Here is an 18,983-nt window from a genome sequence, read left to right on the forward strand (position 1 = left end):
ACATCTGCTTTTCATACACCTGTTTAGGTAATCATTTCACATGGTGTGCTCTGAAAAATGAGTCCTATGTCTGTGTTTACGGCGGTAACTGTTTCCAATGGTGTTTCGCCAACAGCGTACTGAAACAGAAGCTGATCTCTTTGCTCCATCTCATCATCATGAGATAACATACGGATTAAGATTTTGGGACCTGATTACTCTCCATATTATGGACATAAGCAAACAACCTGAGCCGTGGTTGGCTCACGCTATGCGCTGGATTAAACCTTCGGTGCGATTCTGTGTTTAGTCTCCCGCGATTATGCTGTTATCCTCTCCTTCTACGGGTGGAAGGTGTGTATCGATATTCGCACCTTGGACTATCTTTGACCTGGCGCTTATAGTTTCCGGCTGGGCGGTGTGCGAGGAGTCGGTCGGTTGGTGTGGAGCAGCGAGGAACTCTCCACGGGACGTAGTTTAGCCGGGGCCGCTCGCGGTCTCTACGTGGTGTCGGAGTGTGAGGGGCTGTTTCCATTGCTACGAGGTCCGTGGCTCACCGACCCCGGACACGAAAGTTGAGTTTTGATTTGATCTACCAGCAAGTCAAGACTGTTCACATTGTGTCGTTTGGAGTTCGTTGTCTGCTTTTGTGATATTCCCGCGAGCAACAACGTGGTTTTAAAGCTGGAAAATTCCAGCCACCCTCCAGTGGAGTGTCACTGTATTTGTTTGTTATTTGAAGTGAAGTGCACCAGCGGAATCTTCTGTCTTGTGGCCGTTAACGTTCCGGTTACCCGCCCTGGCGATTAACGTAAATTTCAGGCAGTGTAGTTTCCTCATCGCGTTGTTGATGCCCAGCACGGTGTGTTGCTTGACAGCTCCATGTATGATTGGTTGTGGACGCCAATATCTTGTACATTGTTCCGTTGAACTCCCTGTTGCGCATTGAGCGGGTGACATGGAAGTTATCTTGTCGGTGGGTCCGTTGACTGTTGGTTGGTTGGGTTGTCGTCGTATAGTGAATGGTTCGCCCGACTGCTTGTCTCACCTAAGCGAGTGTTAGTGTATGAATTGCAGGCCGACCTTCGAACATCTCAGCGCCCTTGGGTGTACTGCCTTTTTTTAAAATTTGTCCTTGTTGTTTGTACTTGCATGGCTTATAGCCGATTTTTTTTTTTAAATTAAGGTTGTTTTGCCCTTAAGGCGTAAGACTTTTTAGGCCTTCTGCCTAATTGAAAGTATTGTTTCACGTAAGACCTTTGGCATTTTAAACGTTTTAATATTGTTGAATTTTAAGTGTCGGGCCTTCAGCCGATTTTGAGTTTGAGTTGTTTTGTTCTTAAGGCCTTCAGCCTAAATTAAAGAAATGTTTCACGTAAGGGCTTTGGTATTTAAAAAAAATTAATGTTATGGAATTTAAAGTGTTAGGCCTTCAGCCGATTTGAATTTAACTTGTTTGCTCTTGAAGTGTCTATTTCTTTGGGCCTTCAGCCTAACTAAGGAACTGTTTTAACATAAGGCTTTGCCTTTTAAATTTCTGTTTTGGTTGAGTTTTGCCTAATTAAGAACTGTTTTACGTAAGGCCTTTGTTTTTTTAATTAATGTTGTTTAGCCTTAAGTGTTGGGCTTTCAACCGATTTTGAATTCAAATTGTTTGCTCTGAAAATCTCAGATTCTTTGGGCCTTCAGCCTAAATAAGGAACTGTTGTAAGATATGGTTTGCCTTTTAAATTTCTGATTATGCTTGCGTTTTAAGTTATTGGCCTTCAGCCGTTTTTCAATTAAAGTGGCTTTCAGCCAGTAATTAAGTCCCAAAGATTAAAGCTGTGTGTTTAAAGACACAAAAAAATTTTTGATCAAATAATAAAGTTGTATGTTCGAGTATAGCTGACAGCCCCTTATTTTGGCCCCTTTCCACAATTTAAACTACCTGTCCTGTCCTGCAGGTTAGGCCGGGGCGTTTCACAACCGTTGCCTATCGTTCTCCAATAAGAGTTTCCACAGAAAATTTGAACCGCAGTCAGCCAGTGACGAACCGGGCTTCTCGGCGAAGAGGGCAAATAGCCAACACCAGAAATACTCAAGGAAACACCTTTATCTCTTGCGGAATTCCTGGACACCGACGGATCTGCAAAACTTCCTTGTTTACTGAATTACCTGCTTGTTCCCGTCCTACACCAGGATTTTCCTGTCTTCGAGCAGTGTTTTGTGTCCATTGGTAAGACTACGTGCGTCTGACCACATCCGACTTCACAGTTTGCCTAATTTTTATACAGATGAAGTGTTGCATGCAGCTTTTGTTATCAGAATGAATGGGTTATCTCACGTACTTCATTCGCACAGAATGTTGTTAATAGTCATAGGTGTTAACCGTGTTTGAGTGGATGCAGTTGACCCTTATGCAAAGGTTTCTTTAAATTACCGCTACCAGTCACAAACTTTGTCAACTATTGTATTGCTTATTTATTTAGCGACATGTTTCGAGGGTTATACCTCATCTTCAGGCTAAATGGCATTACAAAAACAACTTTACAATACGGTCATGCTGGTGTTACATAGTCTTTTCGTAAATGCTGTAGTCATCTTAGTTCTTCTGTCGGTGGCAGTCTCGTTGTGATGCGTTGCGGTGTTTCCGTTTCCGTGACTTTCTTGGTCACTGTTCACAAATTGTCACTAACATAGCAGTAACTTGGAAACACGATCACAAACAGTTCTGTAGTGCAGTGGACAAGATGGCGGTCGAAATACAGCTGGTTTCGATTTGACTATCGATTTGTCAATCTATGTGGTGTCAGATGTTTAAATGTCTTCTGCACGTCTTGTTATCGTATAACAGATGTAGGTTGACGAAATACATTACAAATTGAGCACCTGTTACAATATTATTGAGCACATCATGATATAAAGTATTTATTTTACACATTTCTAAGCTGTTGTTGGGGCTAGAGCCATACGACTGTCATGTTATGTATCTTTTATTTTAGGAGTACTGTAGTGAAATTGGAGAAGAAATGTGAATTTTTGAAGTCTGTCATTTCGTTCAGGGTCTCGTTATTCCCCATGTGGCCATGGATGAATATTTCCATGTCTTCCAAGATGTCCATTTTCCAGGTCTTTTCTAAATTATGCAGTACTTTGAGATCGTTGTCTATTTTTATACTGTGCCCTGTTTCATTTATATGTTTCCCTATAGCTGATTTATTCGGTTTGCCAAGTCTAAAACAGTCAATGTGTTCTTTAAAGCGGGTTTTAAAATTTGTTCCCGTTTGGCCAATGTAATATTTGTTGCAATGACTGCATGTAATTTTATAGATTCTTGCTTTGTTAAGTTTCTCTGTGGGAAACTGATACATGACATCTCACATCCCACATCGACAAATCGATAGTCTAATCGAAACCAGCTCTATTTCGACCGCCATCTTGTCCACTGCACTACAAAACTGTTTGTGATAGTGTTTCAAAGTTACTGCTATGTTAGTGACAATTTGTGAACAGTGACCAAGATAGCCGTGGAAATGCGGTGGCAACGCATCACAACGAGAGTGCCACGACAGAAGAAGATGAGCACAGCATTTACGGAAAGACTATGTAACATCAGCATGACCTTATTATAAAGTTGTTTTTGTAATGCCATTTACCCTGAAGATAAGGTATAACCCTCGAAACAAGTCGCTAAATAAATAAGTAATACAATAGTCGACAAAGTTTGTGACTGGTAGCGGTAATTTAAAAAAAAACTTTACATACTTCTTGAGACAGTCACGGTCGAAAAATAGTCAAAATGGCTTCAAATTCAGTTGACCCTTAATTTAACTAAATCGAAGCGACAAGGGCATCGCGTGTAACAGTGTGACGAGAACTTGAACACCTTGGTAGCAGATAAACATTGAGCCGCACTGCCTCACAACCGTCGTTATTGCGGCTCAAGATAATGTGTAAAAACTGACCTTGCGATTATGTCCGATAAACATTAGCAGGGGTTCATGTCGGCCAATCTCGGTGGCCAAATCATCTGCTCTAATTGTCCAGAATGTTCTTCAAACCAATTACGAACAATCGTGGACTGGTGATATGGCGCATTGTCATCCATAAAAACGCCCTCGGTGTTTGGAAACTTGACGTCCACGAATGGCTGTTCAAAATGGTTCAAATGGCTCTGAGCACTATGGGACATAACTTCTGAGGTCATCAGTCCCCTAGAACTTAGAACTACTTAACCTAACTAACATAAGGACATCACACACATCCATGCCCGAGGCAGGATTCGAACCTGCGACCGTAGCCGTCGCGCGGTTCCAACCTGTAGCGCCTAGAACCGCTCGGCCACCCCGGCCGTCTTGAATGGCTGTAAATGGTTTCCAAGTAGCTGAACATCCAGAGGATCCAGTCCATTCCATGTAAACACTGTCCATGCCATTTTGGAGCCACCGTCAACTTGCACAGTGCCTGATGTCAACTTGGCTTCATGGCTTCGTGGGGTCTGTCCCACACTCGAACCCTAACATCAGCTCTGTCCACGACATTATGGAGCCACCACCAGCTTACACAGTGGCTGATGTCAACTTGGCTTCATGGCTTAGTGGGGTCTGCCCCACACTCGAACCCTAACTCCAGCTCTGTCCACGCCATTATGGAGCCACCACCAGCTTACACAGTGCCTGATGTCAACTTGGCTTCATGGCTTCGTGGGGTCTGCCCCACACTCGAACCCTAACATCAGCTCTGTCCACGACATTATGGAGCCACCACCAGCTTACACAGTGCCTGATGTCAACTTGGCTTCATGGCTTCGTGGGGTCTGCCCCACACTCGAACCCTAACATCAGCTCTGTCCACGCCATTATGGAGCCACCACCAGCTTACACAGTGCCTGATGTCAACTTGGCTTCATGGCTTCGTGGGGTCTGCCCCACACTCGAACCCTAACATCAGCTCTGTCCACGCCATTATGGAGCCACCACCAGCTTACACAGTGCCTGATGTCAACTTGGCTTCATGGCTTCGTGGGGTCTGCCCCACACTCGAACCCTAACATCAGCTCTGTCCACGACATTATGGAGCCACCACCAGCTTACACAGTGGCTGATGTCAACTTGGCTTCATGGCTTCGTGGGGTCTGCCCCACACTCGAACCCTAACTCCAGCTCTGTCCACGCCATTATGGAGCCACCACCAGCTTACACAGTGCCTGATGTCAACTTGGCTTCATGGCTTCGTGGGGTCTGCCCCACACTCGAACCCTAACATCAGCTCTGTCCACGACATTATGGAGCCACCACCAGCTTACACAGTGCCTGATGTCAACTTGGCTTCATGGCTTCGTGGGGTCTGCCCCACACTCGAACCCTAACATCAGCTCTGTCCACGCCATTATGGAGCCACCACCAGCTTACACAGTGCCTGATGTCAACTTGGCTTCATGGCTTCGTGGGATCTGCCCCACACTCGAACCCTAACATCAGCTCTGTCCACGCCATTATGGAGCCACCACCAGCTTACACAGTGCCTGATGTCAACTTGGCTTCATGGCTTCGTGGGGTCTGCCCCACACTCGAACCCTAACATCAGCTCTGTCCACGCCATTATGGAGCCACCACCAGCTTACACAGTGCCTGATGTCAACTTGGCTTCGTGGGGTCTGCCCCACACTCGAACCCTAACATCAGCTCTGTCCACGCCATTATGGAGCCACCACCAGCTTACACAGTGCCTGATGTCAACTTGGCTTCATGGCTTCGTGGGGTCTGCCCCACACTCGAACCCTAACATCAGCTCTGTCCACGCCATTATGGAGCCACCACCAGCTTACACAGTGCCTGATGTCAACTTGGCTTCATGGCTTCGTGGAATCTGCCCCACACTCGAACCCTAACATCAGCTCTGTCCACGACATTATGGAGCCACCACCAGCTTACACAGTGCCTGATGTCAACTTGGCTTCATGGCTTCGTGGGGTCTGCCCCACACTCGAACCCTAACATCAGCTCTGTCCACGCCATTATGGAGCCACCATCAGCTTACACAGTGCCTGATGTCAGCTTGGCTTCATGGCTTCGTGGGGTCTGCCCCACACTCGAACCCTAACATCAGCTCTGTCCACGCCATTATGGAGCCACCACCAGCTTACACAGTGGCTGATGTCAACTTGGCTTCATGGCTTCGTGGGATCTGCCCCACACTCAAACCCTAACATCAGCTCTGTACACGCCATTATGGAGCCACCACCAGCTTACACAGTGCCTGATGTCAACTTGGCTTCATGGCTTCGTGGGGTCTGCCCCACACTCGAACCCTAACATCAGCTCTGTCCACGCCATTATGGAGCCACCACCAGCTTACACAGTGCCTGATGTCAACTTGGCTTCGTGGGGTCTGCCCCACACTCGAACCCTAACATCAGCTCTGTCCACGCCATTATGGAGCCACCACCAGCTTACACAGTGCCTGATGTCAACTTGGCTTCATGGCTTTGTGGGGTCTGCCCCACACTCGAACCCTAACATCAGCTCTGTCCACGCCATTATGGAGCCACCACCAGCTTACACAGTGCCTGATGTCAACTTGGCTTCATGGCTTCGTGGGATCTGCCCCACACTCGAACCCTAACATCAGCTCTGTCCACGCCATTATGGAGCCACCACCAGCTTACACAGTGCCTGATGTCAACTTGGCTTCATGGCTTCGTGGGGTCTGCCCCACACTCGAACCCTAACATCAGCTCTGTCCACGCCATTATGGAGCCACCACCAGCTTACACAGTGCCTGATGTCAACTTGGCTTCATGGCTTCGTGGGATCTGCCCCACACTCGAACCCTAACATCAGCTCTGTCCACGCCATTATGGAGCCACCACCAGCTTACACAGTGCCTGATGTCAACTTGGCTTCATGGCTTCGTGGGGTCTGCCCCACACTCGAACCCTAACATCAGCTCTGTCCACGCCATTATGGAGCCACCACCAGCTTACACAGTGCCTGATGTCAACTTGGCTTCGTGGGGTCTGCCCCACACTCGAACCCTAACATCAGCTCTGTCCACGCCATTATGGAGCCACCACCAGCTTACACAGTGCCTGATGTCAACTTGGCTTCATGGCTTCGTGGGGTCTGCCCCACACTCGAACCCTAACATCAGCTCTGTCCACGACATTATGGAGCCACCACCAGCTTACACAGTGCCTGATGTCAACTTGGCTTCATGACTTCGTGGGGTCTGCCCCACACTCGAACCCTAACATCAGCTCTGTCCACGCCATTATGGAGCCACCACCAGCTTACACAGTGCCTGATGTCAACTTGGCTTCATGGCTTCGTGGGGTCTGCCCCACACTCGAACCCTAACATCAGCTCTGTCCACGCCATTATGGAGCCACCACCAGCTTACACAGTGCCTGATGTCAACTTGGCTTCGTGGCTTCGTGGGATCTGCCCCACACTCGAACCCTAACATCAGCTCTGTCCACGCCATTATGGAGCCACCACCAGCTTACACAGTGCCTGATGTCAACTTGGCTTCATGGCTTCGTGGGGTCTGCCCCACACTCGAACCCTAACATCAGCTCTGTCCACGCCATTATGGAGCTACCACCAGCTTACACAGTGCCTGATGTCAACTTGGCTTCATGACTTCGTGGGGTCTGCCCCACACTCGAACCCTAACATCAGCTCTGTCCACGCCATTATGGAGCCACCACCAGCTTACACAGTGCCTGATGTCAACTTGGCTTCATGGCTTCGTGGGGCCTGCCCCACACTCGAACCCTAACATCAGCTCTTATCAACTGAAATTGGGACTTATTTGACCAGGCCACGGTTTTCCAGTCGTCTATGGTCCAACAGATATGATCTCAAGCACAGGAGAGGCGCTGCAAGTGATGTAGTGCTGTTAGCAATGCCACTCGCGTCGGTCGCCTGCTACCGTAGCCCCTTAACCCTCTGTTCTAACGGGTACTTTCGCCGTACGTCTCACATTGATTTCCACGGTTATTACATGCAGTATTGCTTGTCTGTTAGCACTAACAACTCTTTGGTCGCTAAGCGAAGTACGCCGACCACTGCGTTGTCCGGTTTCAGAGCTAACGCCTGAAATGTGGTATTCTCGGTACATTCTCGCCACAGTGAATCGCAGAATACTGAATTCCCAAACGATTTCCGAAATGGAATGTGCCATGCGTCTAGCTCGAATACCCGCTCCGTGTTCGGAGTGTCTTAACCCCCGTCGTGCGGACATAATCACGTTGGAAACATTATCCCATGAATCACCTGAGTATAAATAACAGCTCTACCAATGCACTGCCCTTTTACATCTTGTGTATGCGATACCACCGCGATCTGTATATGTGCTTATGGCTATCCAGACTTTTGTCACTTTAGGCGTGAGTCAATATCGTACACGGATCAGCCAGGTGATGCCGCAACTCTCAAATAGCAAATGGCTCCATAGATCGTACTTGGTTACCATTCGGAGTTCAGTTCGGAAACTGGCATTAAGCCCGCCGCCGGTGTCTACTGCGTTGCCAGTACTGCATGCCGACGGTCGCTCGCCACTATTACTCGTAGTTACGTCATCCGGCGCTACCAACTCACTACCGCCTCCGCAAAGTTTGGCAGCACGTTAGTAATTATTCTGCAGTACCTATGACGCCTCTGTCGTGTTAGCAGTTTACTGCATTTCTATGTTGTTCCGAACGATTGAAGGTTAGGTACAGTTGAAGGTCTCGCGAGGTCCAAGTAAAGAGAGAGAGAAAGCACTACAGTAATTCGATGGACAGTATGGGAGATAAGTAATCGGTCGTGGGTTGTTAAACAAACCATGCCAGTCCTCATCCCAAGTGACTTTCGAACCGATTGTGGGATAATCTAGATCAGAATGACCGAAAGGGTATCTGAATTTCGTTCTTTCGGAATCCGAATGCTATGCAGTAACTCCTGCACCACATTGCTAGGTCTCTGTTATTTCCTCTACGTGATACCAGAGCCCAACTTTTCAGTAGCTGTCGTGTTTCTGCATCATCTTTCGTGTCCTTTCATAAATGCAGTTTCTCCCTTTACTGCGGTCGCGTAAACATTTATCGCGTAAACATTTATCGCGTAAACATATACGAGGTGTAATCATAATGTTTTAATTATACCTCGAAAACATCAAGCTGCAGACATGAAACTTGGTGGTGGTCAGTTGAGTGCACTGAAATTTTCGTCAAGATGAGTAGTTACAAAAGAATAAAATGTCATTTTTACATTTGAACTTAGCTGATCTCTATACATTAAAGGCGATGCTCCGACTGACCGTTTCACTCTCACTGACTCATTAATACCCTGCCAAAACAACTAATGATAGAAACTTGAAATACGCAAAGGATGTTGATCTTACATTGTAGGTGTCGTTTAAGAAGGGATTTTTCGATGTTGCATCCCTAATGGGCTGAAATAGATTTCGCTATTAAGGCAATTTCGAGACTAGAACTATGAAAATTGGTATTTGATTTCTTGGTCAGAAATTCAAAAATACGTATTTTGGCTTTTTTTATAAGTTCAGACGCTAAGAGGTGAAACAGGAGATGAAAGATTTTTTTTGAAAATAAATTATTATTAAAGAATAAATAAGGCATTTTCAAAGCTACATCTATGAAAATTGGTATTAGACTACGAATAAGAAACACGTGTTTCAATATATCTGGAAAGTCAACCCGAAAGGGCCTTGGAATAGGAGATGAAAATTCTTATGGAAATATTTTATTTTTGAAGCTAAATCTACGAAAATTAGTATTTTGCTTCCCTGTTAGAAATAAAAAATACGGATTTCATTGTTTTTTGAAATTTAACCCGTAAGGGGGTGAAACGTCTTATGAAAATATTTCATTGCGCCGGCCGGGGTGGCCTAGCGGTTCTAGGCGCTACAGTCTGGAACTGCGCGACCGCTACGGTCGCAGTTCGAATCCTGCCTCGGGCATGGATGTGTGTGATGTCCTTAGGTTAGTTAGCATTAAGTAGTTCTAAGTTCTAGGGAACTGATGACCTTAGAAGTTAAGTCCCATAGTGCTCAGAGCCATTTGAACCATTTTATTTCATTGCGTAAAGCATTTTTAGAGCTAAATCATTGAAAATTCGTATTTGGCTTCTCAGTTGGAAATGAAGAAATCCGCGTTCCACTGTTTAAGGAGGTGAAATAAGGCCAGACTGATTCCCTGATTCATCCTCGCCCAGCCTAACCCCAAGGATAGAAACTTGAAATTTAGAGATATTGATCTCATACTGTAGACACCGTTTAAGAAGGGATGGCTCAAAAATCAATTTCTTTAAGAAGCTATTGTTCGAAATTCCAATCCTTTAAGAATGGGGTGTTAAAATTCCACTCCTAAGGGATGAAAGGCCTTTTGAAAGTATGTTGCTATTAAGACAATTTTGAAGCTAGAACTACGAAAAATACGTGTTCCAGCAGTTTTGGGAATTCAACCACCTGAGAGAGTGAAGTAGGGTATTAGAAGTATTATAAAATTGTTTCATTATGGAAGCATTTTCAAAGCTAAATTTGTGAAAATTTGTACTTGGCTTCTCTGTTACACATAAAGAAAGTATCTCACTGTTTTTGGAAATTCAACTCCCTATGGGGTGAAATAGTGAATGAAAATTTTTAAGAAAAATTTCCTTACATTAAACAATTTTTAAAGCTAAATCTATCAAAATCGGTATTTAACTTCTCAGTTAAGTGTAAAGAAATTTGTCTTGGGGGACGAAAGTTTCAGTGGAAACCTCACCTCAAGAATGCAAAAAGCATAATTAACAAAGACCGTGGATTCCAGATACCAGAATCGATTAAAAGTACATTCGGTAACGACCATGTTTCTACGGCCTTAATTAGTGTGAAAAGTTTAGAAGGTGTTGCAGTTTGTGAACAACATAAAATTTCAAATAAAGGTAAAAAATCTCTGTAGGTCATACAGTCTACTTGAGCGAAACAACGGGCGCTGAGCTAGTATGTAATAAAGTTGGATTTTGGCGAATTCGTTGGTTAGCGAGACGTACAATTCAGACATTGTTAGCCGCAGAGATTCTTTTCAGGTAAAAAAAGAGCAAAATTTGTAAGTCGTTCCTCAGTTTGAGAACTATAAAATAGTTTTATTTACCCTCTTAAGGCATAAAAGCTTCTCTCGGCTAAAACACTGGATACAGGAGTGGTCAAAATAAGTTCAAAGAGATTTACTGTTCACAGTACGCCGCCTAGTCCAGATGACAATAACTTCAACAAATCATCATCTCTTTTACGATGCAGTGCTCCAGAAATACACTCAGTGATCTTAACATGAAAATCCAAAGAAATGAACCGTAGCAGTCTTTAGTGATTTCAATACAGTTTCAGTGTGACAATTTTTATATTGATCCAAATCATGTACATTCAAAAATTACAAAAAATGTAGAGACTCCAAGTTACTGAATGTATCTTGTAACTGACCCATCACGATGTCCAAAATTTTGCAATTGATTCTTCTAACTTCTGTTTCCGAATTGATTGCAGCGTTATGTATCTCTACATCTACATGACTACTCTTCAGTTCACACTGAAATGCCTGGCAGAGGGTTCATTGAATCACCCTCAGTCTATTGCTCTACCATTAAACTCTCAATCAGCGAGCGGGGAAAAGGAACGCTTAAACCTTTCCACTCATACTCTAATTTCTCTTATTTTATTACAATGATCGTTTCTCCCTATGTACACACATCAAAAAAAAGTTTTATATCACGTTGGTTCCGAGAGTTCCGGAATCTGTACAGGAAACTAGAATCGAGATCAACATAAACATCATTTCCGCCCTTTTTACTGCTCATGAAAGCCACACATTGCATATTGTACCACCATTCAGCGAGACTTTCCACAGGTGGTGCTCCAGATTGCCGTACACAGCGGTACCTCTAATACCCAGTAGGATGTTCTCTTGCATTAATGCATGCCTTTATTCGTCGTGGCATACTATCCACAAGTTCATCAAGGCACTGTTGGTCCTGATTGTCCAGCTCCTCAACAGCGATTCGTCGTAGATCCCTCAGAGTGGTTGGTGGATCACATCGCCCATAAACAGCCCTTTTCAATCTATCCCAGGCATTTTCGATAGGGTTCATGTCTGGGGAACATGCTGGCCACTCTTGTCGAGCGATGTCGTTATCCTGAAGGAAGTCATTCACAAGATGTGCGCGATCGTACAGCCGTTATGGCGCATTCCATGACCACCAGCGGCGTACGTCGGCCCCACATAATGCCACCCCAAAACAGCAGGGAACCTCCACCATGTTGCACTCGCTGGACAGTGTGTCTAAGGTATTCATCCTGATCGGGTTGTCTCCAAACACGTCTCCGACGATTGTCTAGTTGAAGGCATATGCGACACTCATCAGTGAAGAGAATGTGATGCCAATCCTGAGCTGTCCATTCGGCATGTTGTTGGGCTCGTCTGTACCGCGCTGCATGCTGCCGTGGTTGCAAAGATGGACCTCGTTACGGACGTCGGGAGTGAAGTTGCGCACCATGCAGCCTATTGCGCACAGTTTGAGTCGTAACACGACGACGCTGGCCGGAGTGGCCGTGCGGTTCTAGGCGCTGCAGTCTGGAACCGAGCAGCCGCTACGGTCGCAGGTTCGAATCCTGCCTCGGGCATGGATGTGTGTGATGTCCTTAGGTTAGTTAGGTTTAATTAGTTCTAAGTTCTAGGCGACTGATGACATCAGAAGTTAAGTCGCATAATGCTCAGAGCCATTTGAACCATTTGAACGTAACACGACGTCCTGTGGCTGCACGAAAAGCGTTATTCAATATGGTGACGTTGCTGTCAGGGTTCCTCCGACCCATAATCCGTAGGTAGGGGTCATCCACTGCAGTAGTAGCCGTTGAGCGGCCTGAGCGAGGCATGTCACTGACAGTTCCTGTTTCTCTGTATCTCCTCCATGTCCTCCTTACAAAATCGCTTTGGTTCACTCCCAGACGCCTGGACGCTTCCCTTGTTGAGAGCCTTTCCTGGGACAAAGTAAGGATTCGGACGCGATCGAACCGCGCTATTGACCATCTAGGCATGGTTGAACTACAGACAACACGAGCTGTGTACCTCTCTCCTGCTGGAAAGACTGGAACTGATCGGCTGTCAGACCCCCTCCGTCTAATAGGCGCTGCTCATGGATTGTTGTTTAATCTTTGGGCGGGTTTAGTGACATCTCTGAACAGTCAACGGGACTGTGTCTGTGATAGAATATCCATAGTCAACGTTTATCTTCAGTTCTGGGAACCGGACCGATGCAAAACTTTTTTTGATGTGTGTACATGGTCGCCAGAAATTTTAGAATTCGGAGGAGGAAGATGGTGATTGAAATTTCGTGAAAAGATTTCGCCACAAAGAAAAACACCCCAACTCTCGTACCATACCCGTGACACTCTCTCCCCGACTCCGTCCGAACAGGTTTCGAAACATCCTAACGGTACTGACCGACCGCCTTGTCATGCTTAGCCTAAAGGCATCATTGGACGCAGATATGGAGCGGCGCGCGGTCAACATACCGCTCTCCCGACCGTTGTTAGTTTTCGTGACCGGAGCCGCTACTTCTCAGTCAAGTAGCTCCTCAATTTGCCTCACAAGGGTTGAGTGCACCCCGCTTGCCAACAACGCTCGGCATGGTCACCCATCCAAGTGTTAGCCAAGCCCGACACCGCGTAACGTCGGTTATCTGACGGGAACCGGTGTTAGCACTGCGGCAAGGGCGTGGCACGCTATCTTCTCTACTTCGTCAAAATAGGAGGGCTACCCAGAAAGTAATGCACCGCATTTTTTTCGTCAACAGTTCTTTATTGAACACAATGAGAATTAGACACACGAAAGAATAGTATGTTATCTCCACACCCTATTTTTCCACGTAATCTCCATCGTGTCGTATTGCCTTCCTGCAGCGCGGAACAAGGGCGTGCATTCACGGTCGATACGAATCCTTGTCCTGGTGGCGGAGCCAGTGCTTCACTGTCTGAATCACCTCCTCATCGTCCTCAAAATGTCTTCTACGAATGGCATCCTTTAATGGCCCAAGAGGTTGACATATGCTTCTGAATTAATGGTACCGCCTCTTGGCATCACAATCAGTGACCATCACACCTTGACAGTCCCAGATCACAGTGATCATTTACCTTACCGGCGGAAGCAGTTGCTTTGAATTTTTCTTCTGTGGGAATTGGGAATGGCGCCATCCCATCGACTGCCGTTTTGTTTCGTGCTCAAAATGGTGAACGCAGGTTTCATCACCTGTCACAATCTGGGACAAGAAAGTTTCCCCCTCGCTTGAGCAACAAATCAAGATGAATGTTTTTTCTGCGCGATTTGTGATCCACCGCTAGACACCGCGGGACCCATCTTGCACACACTTTTGAATATCCAAGAGCGCTGATAATTGCATCCACACTTCCTCTGCGATTGACAACATTAACACGCTGCAACATGTCAGGTGTGAGAGCCGTGGATGGTCTCCTCGACCACTGCAAATCGTGGAGCTCCGCCGAACCGCCTTCTGTGCCCAGCGATTAACTGTACTTCTGTCAACAGCAGATACTCCATAGACTTTGCACAAACGTTTGTGAGTATTCCCCACATTTTCTTTCTCTGCGGTGAGAAATTCGATGACGGCACGTTGCTTGTAACGTACATCTCCTACAGATGCCATTTTGAAAGTGTCCTGCAGCTACGCTGTTGGAAGTGACGGCAACTTGGCGCACTCACTCAGGAGACTTCAACTAATACATACGTAATGTTTCGCATTAGTAGCATTGTTTTCAACTGAGAAAAGATGCAGTGCGTTACTTTCTAGGCAACTTTGTACAAAAGGAGCTGCCCTTCTTTGAACTTTTTCGAAGTCCTTCGTCAATCCTATCTGGTAAGGATTCCATACCGTGCAGCAAAACTCCAGAAAAGGATGGACAAGACAAGTGTAAGCAGTTTCTTTAGCAGACCTGTTGCATCTCATAATAGTGTTTTGCCAATAAAACGCAGTCTTTGGTTCGCCACATCTTTTTCTGTGTGATAGTTCCAGTTTAAGTTTTTCGTAATCTTATCCCTGGGTCCTTAGTTGAATAGATAGCCTTTAAAATTTAACAGATTCCTTTTATCAGTCATGTGGAGGGCCGGACACTTTTTATTACTTAGATTCAATTGTGTAAGGGTCTACGGAGCCGTATGGTACTTAACACGCGCTCGCCAGCTGACCTGTCTGGAATGCTGACAATTTCCTTGGTCAGTACACTTGTGTCCGGCCACATTGGGACGCAGTAGTAAGCCACTGACCGCCATCTGCAGCGCCCCGTATTAACTAGCATAGACTTCGGCGCGAATAAGTCTCTTTTCTTAGCTCACCACGGAGCCTTTCGATACGACCGTAATTAGGATGTCAGACACAGTGATGATGGGTGCACGTAGCGTGCATCTTTTATAATCAGCCTTTGTTAATAAAACTGTTTAACCTTATTTCCCGGTGTTCGCTTATTCTCGTACCTCGAGGACCCACTGCTTACAAATCCTGACTAATATTTCGTGTAATTATCATCCGGGGCATCAACACAAATAACCCCCTTATAGAAATGGTGTCAGCATGGGGATAATTATGGAATACCTACAGTCCTGAAGAGGTGCAGCACAACATGAACTTCGAGCAGCAGCAGCATCTTGAACATCTTCCGACTATGCGGGGACATCCAACGCTGGAATTCAGGTTGGTCTACTCCAGTTTGGCTAGAATACGAAATGCAGTGATGGATTTTATTGTACATTTGAGTGACTCATTGGCGTTAAATTAGACGAAATGTCGCAATCCAGTCAGAGTAGCGTTGTCGATCTACGAACTGTTATTAAAGAACTGCAGGAAGAGATTCAGCAGTTAAAAGTAGAAAGAAGCAAGCGTAACATTCTCAAAGACTTGGAAAATGATAGTTCATGCAGTACAGGTACAACTACAATAAAGAATTTTTCATTATTACCATCAGTACCAGTGTTTAGCGGGAAACCCAAAGATTATGTGAAGGTGTTTTTTCGTAAACTTGTAACCTCCACACAAAATTAAGGAATGAAGATTGATCATAAACCCACAATTATATTAATTAAATAATGAACCATGAACCGAATGTAACATCTCAACAGAAATAATAATATCTGGCCCTGTGTTCTGAATAAAAAAAGCAAAAATTCTTACCTCAATAAAAACTGCATCTATATCTGCTCTTAATTATACATTCTTCGACACAGCTTCGTGCAATGCTGGCGTATATATATATTTTTTGATTCTTGGAGGAAATGCATAGGAAATATTCTTTAAATTGAAATGAATGTTTTTCTTCAAAAGAGTTACTTTATAAAAAATTATTTTTGGGGCATTTTTGAACAAATTAATTACAATTAACGTACATTATTAGATATGCGCAATGCTGCTTCTTTACCTTCTACAACAATACTCATCGTCCAGAATCGTGACCAGAGTCGCGAGAAGAGCACCCCGCCGACCCATGCCGACTCCCGCTCAGTCCAACCGTCCACTCGCTACTCTCGACCGACTACTACTACTGCCGACTCGCTACACACTACTGTCGACTCGCGTGGTCAAGCGCAGACTAGCAACAGCCAACGATAAACTACTCTCTGGTCAGAGATTCTGTCATGCCTCCCCCATCGCTGGTAATGTATTCGTCTTTCATAACCCTCCACTGGGGGGGCAAAAATTTGGCAGCGATGGTGAGTCATTTGGACTTGCCATGAGCAACAAATTTTTCTTAACTAACTAACTAACTTTACAATCACAATATATACAGATATATAGGTGCAGAACATGAAGTAAATATAGTGCACATGCACTGAGTACAGAACATATCAGGCAATGACAAAAAATATATATACAATGAGTACAAATCATATTAACAAATGACATAAGTGCACATGCACTGTAGTTCACAACATATCAGCAAATCACAAAAATGTATATGCAATGAGTAGAAATCATGTTTACAAATGACAAAAGTGCACATGCACTGTAGTTCAGAACATATCAGCAAATCACAAAATGTATATGCAATGAGTAGAAATTATGTTTACAAATGACAAAAGTGCACATGCACTGTACTTCAGAACATATCAGCAAATCACAAAATGTATAGGCAATGAATACAAATCATGTTAACAAAATGATTTTTTGCTGTGTTACAAGAATTATGATAGGAAAGGGAAGGATTGCGTCATGGTTGTAGCACTTTAAGTTGGACGCAGCTGCACTGAAAGTCCATATCTTTCTATAGAAGCACAACACCAAGTGAGACAATCTGAAGTTCTTTTCCCAGAAGTATTAATCAGTGTAGCCAAGACACTGAAATGTCGTAGTAATATTCCATGTTATCATTTTGGTAGTACATTAGGTACACCAAACAGTGGCACCATAACAACATCTCCATCGCTTACGGTGGTGGACAGCATGTCGTGTCAACACCACATTCTTGTAAGGTACACCAACGTAGAATTAGTGCAAAAACCAAATATAGTGCTCCATGATCATGAGGATATACAGGACAAACGGATATTGCAGTAATTTCTGGTAATTAGGTCAGAAGGTGAAGGATATTAAGTCACATACTAGTCTTCATTGAGAATTACACTAGTCTAACAACTGATTTGAGTAATTGGTGGCACTCATCGCCCAGTTACTGAACATTTCTGTACCATGTATGTAGTATTACAGAATAATGTTCATAAATCGTTTGTTTACACAGAGAACATTGGCACTCATTGCCTAGCTACAAACCATTAGAAGTCATCATTCAAAACAGGAGCTAATAAGTGGCATAGTATTACAGAATAATGTACATAAATCGTTTGTTTACAGAGAACATTGGCACTCATTGCCTAGCTACAAACCATCAGAAGTCATCATTCAAAATGAGTTAATTATTGGCATAGGATTACAGAATAATGTACATAAATCGTTTGTTTACAGAGAACATTGGCACTCATTGCCTAGCTACAAACCATTAGAAGTCATCATTCAAAACGGGAGCTAATAAATGACATAGCATTACAGAATAATGTTCATAAATCGTTTGTTTACAGATTACATTGGCACTCATTGCCTAGCTACGAATGATCAGAAGTCATCATTGAAAACAGGAGCTAATAAGTGACGTAGTATTACAGAATAATGTACATAATTAATCTAATTATAGTAATCATTGGCATTCATTGGCCAGTTACAAAGCATTATTTTTTTATGCATTATTCAGAAGTGATCATTCAAAACAAGGGTTAATGATTGGCATAGCATTTATAGAGTATAACAAAAAATTATTTACAGAAATTATGCACATAGTATTTATGCATTATTACAAAGTATCACTCAGTATTACTCAAAATTCATTATTCAAGTGACATACTATTCAGAGGTGATCAGTATTACTCAGAACTCTCTTAAACTGCGTTGGGTAATTACTGGGGAATGAAAATATTTGCTTTTGAGTTATTGCTGCAAATGAAGATGTGTAACGTCATTCGTCATGAGTCAGCTGTAGCAAGGTTATGAAACAAGTAGAGTATATGTGATCACATTCATAAATGACATAGGTTTAATGAACAACTGCTTATAGCACATTAATTTCATGAATAATTTCTCCTGCAAAATATACAAAAATGGATTATTAAACTGAAAGAAGAAACGCATTTTATGCTGAAAAGTAGTGAACTTCGAATTAACAGGTAGTGAAATGTGTATAAAAATATATGTATCTTCTCTAGCTGTCCTTTCCAAAACCTTCAGTCATCATACTATGCAATATAACACATACTGTCAAAACGAACTGCAACAAATACTTAAATAACTACATAGCATAAATATATAGACTTCAACATTATCCTCATCTGTAAAGAAAAAAATTTCATTATCCATATTATCATAACTCCATTATTATCATCACCTGTAAAGAAAAACTTCATTATCCATAGTAGCATATTCTTCATAATT

The sequence above is a fragment of the Schistocerca americana genome, chromosome 1, assembly GCF_021461395.2.
Source record: "Schistocerca americana isolate TAMUIC-IGC-003095 chromosome 1, iqSchAmer2.1, whole genome shotgun sequence".
NCBI lineage: Eukaryota > Metazoa > Arthropoda > Insecta > Orthoptera > Acrididae > Schistocerca > Schistocerca americana.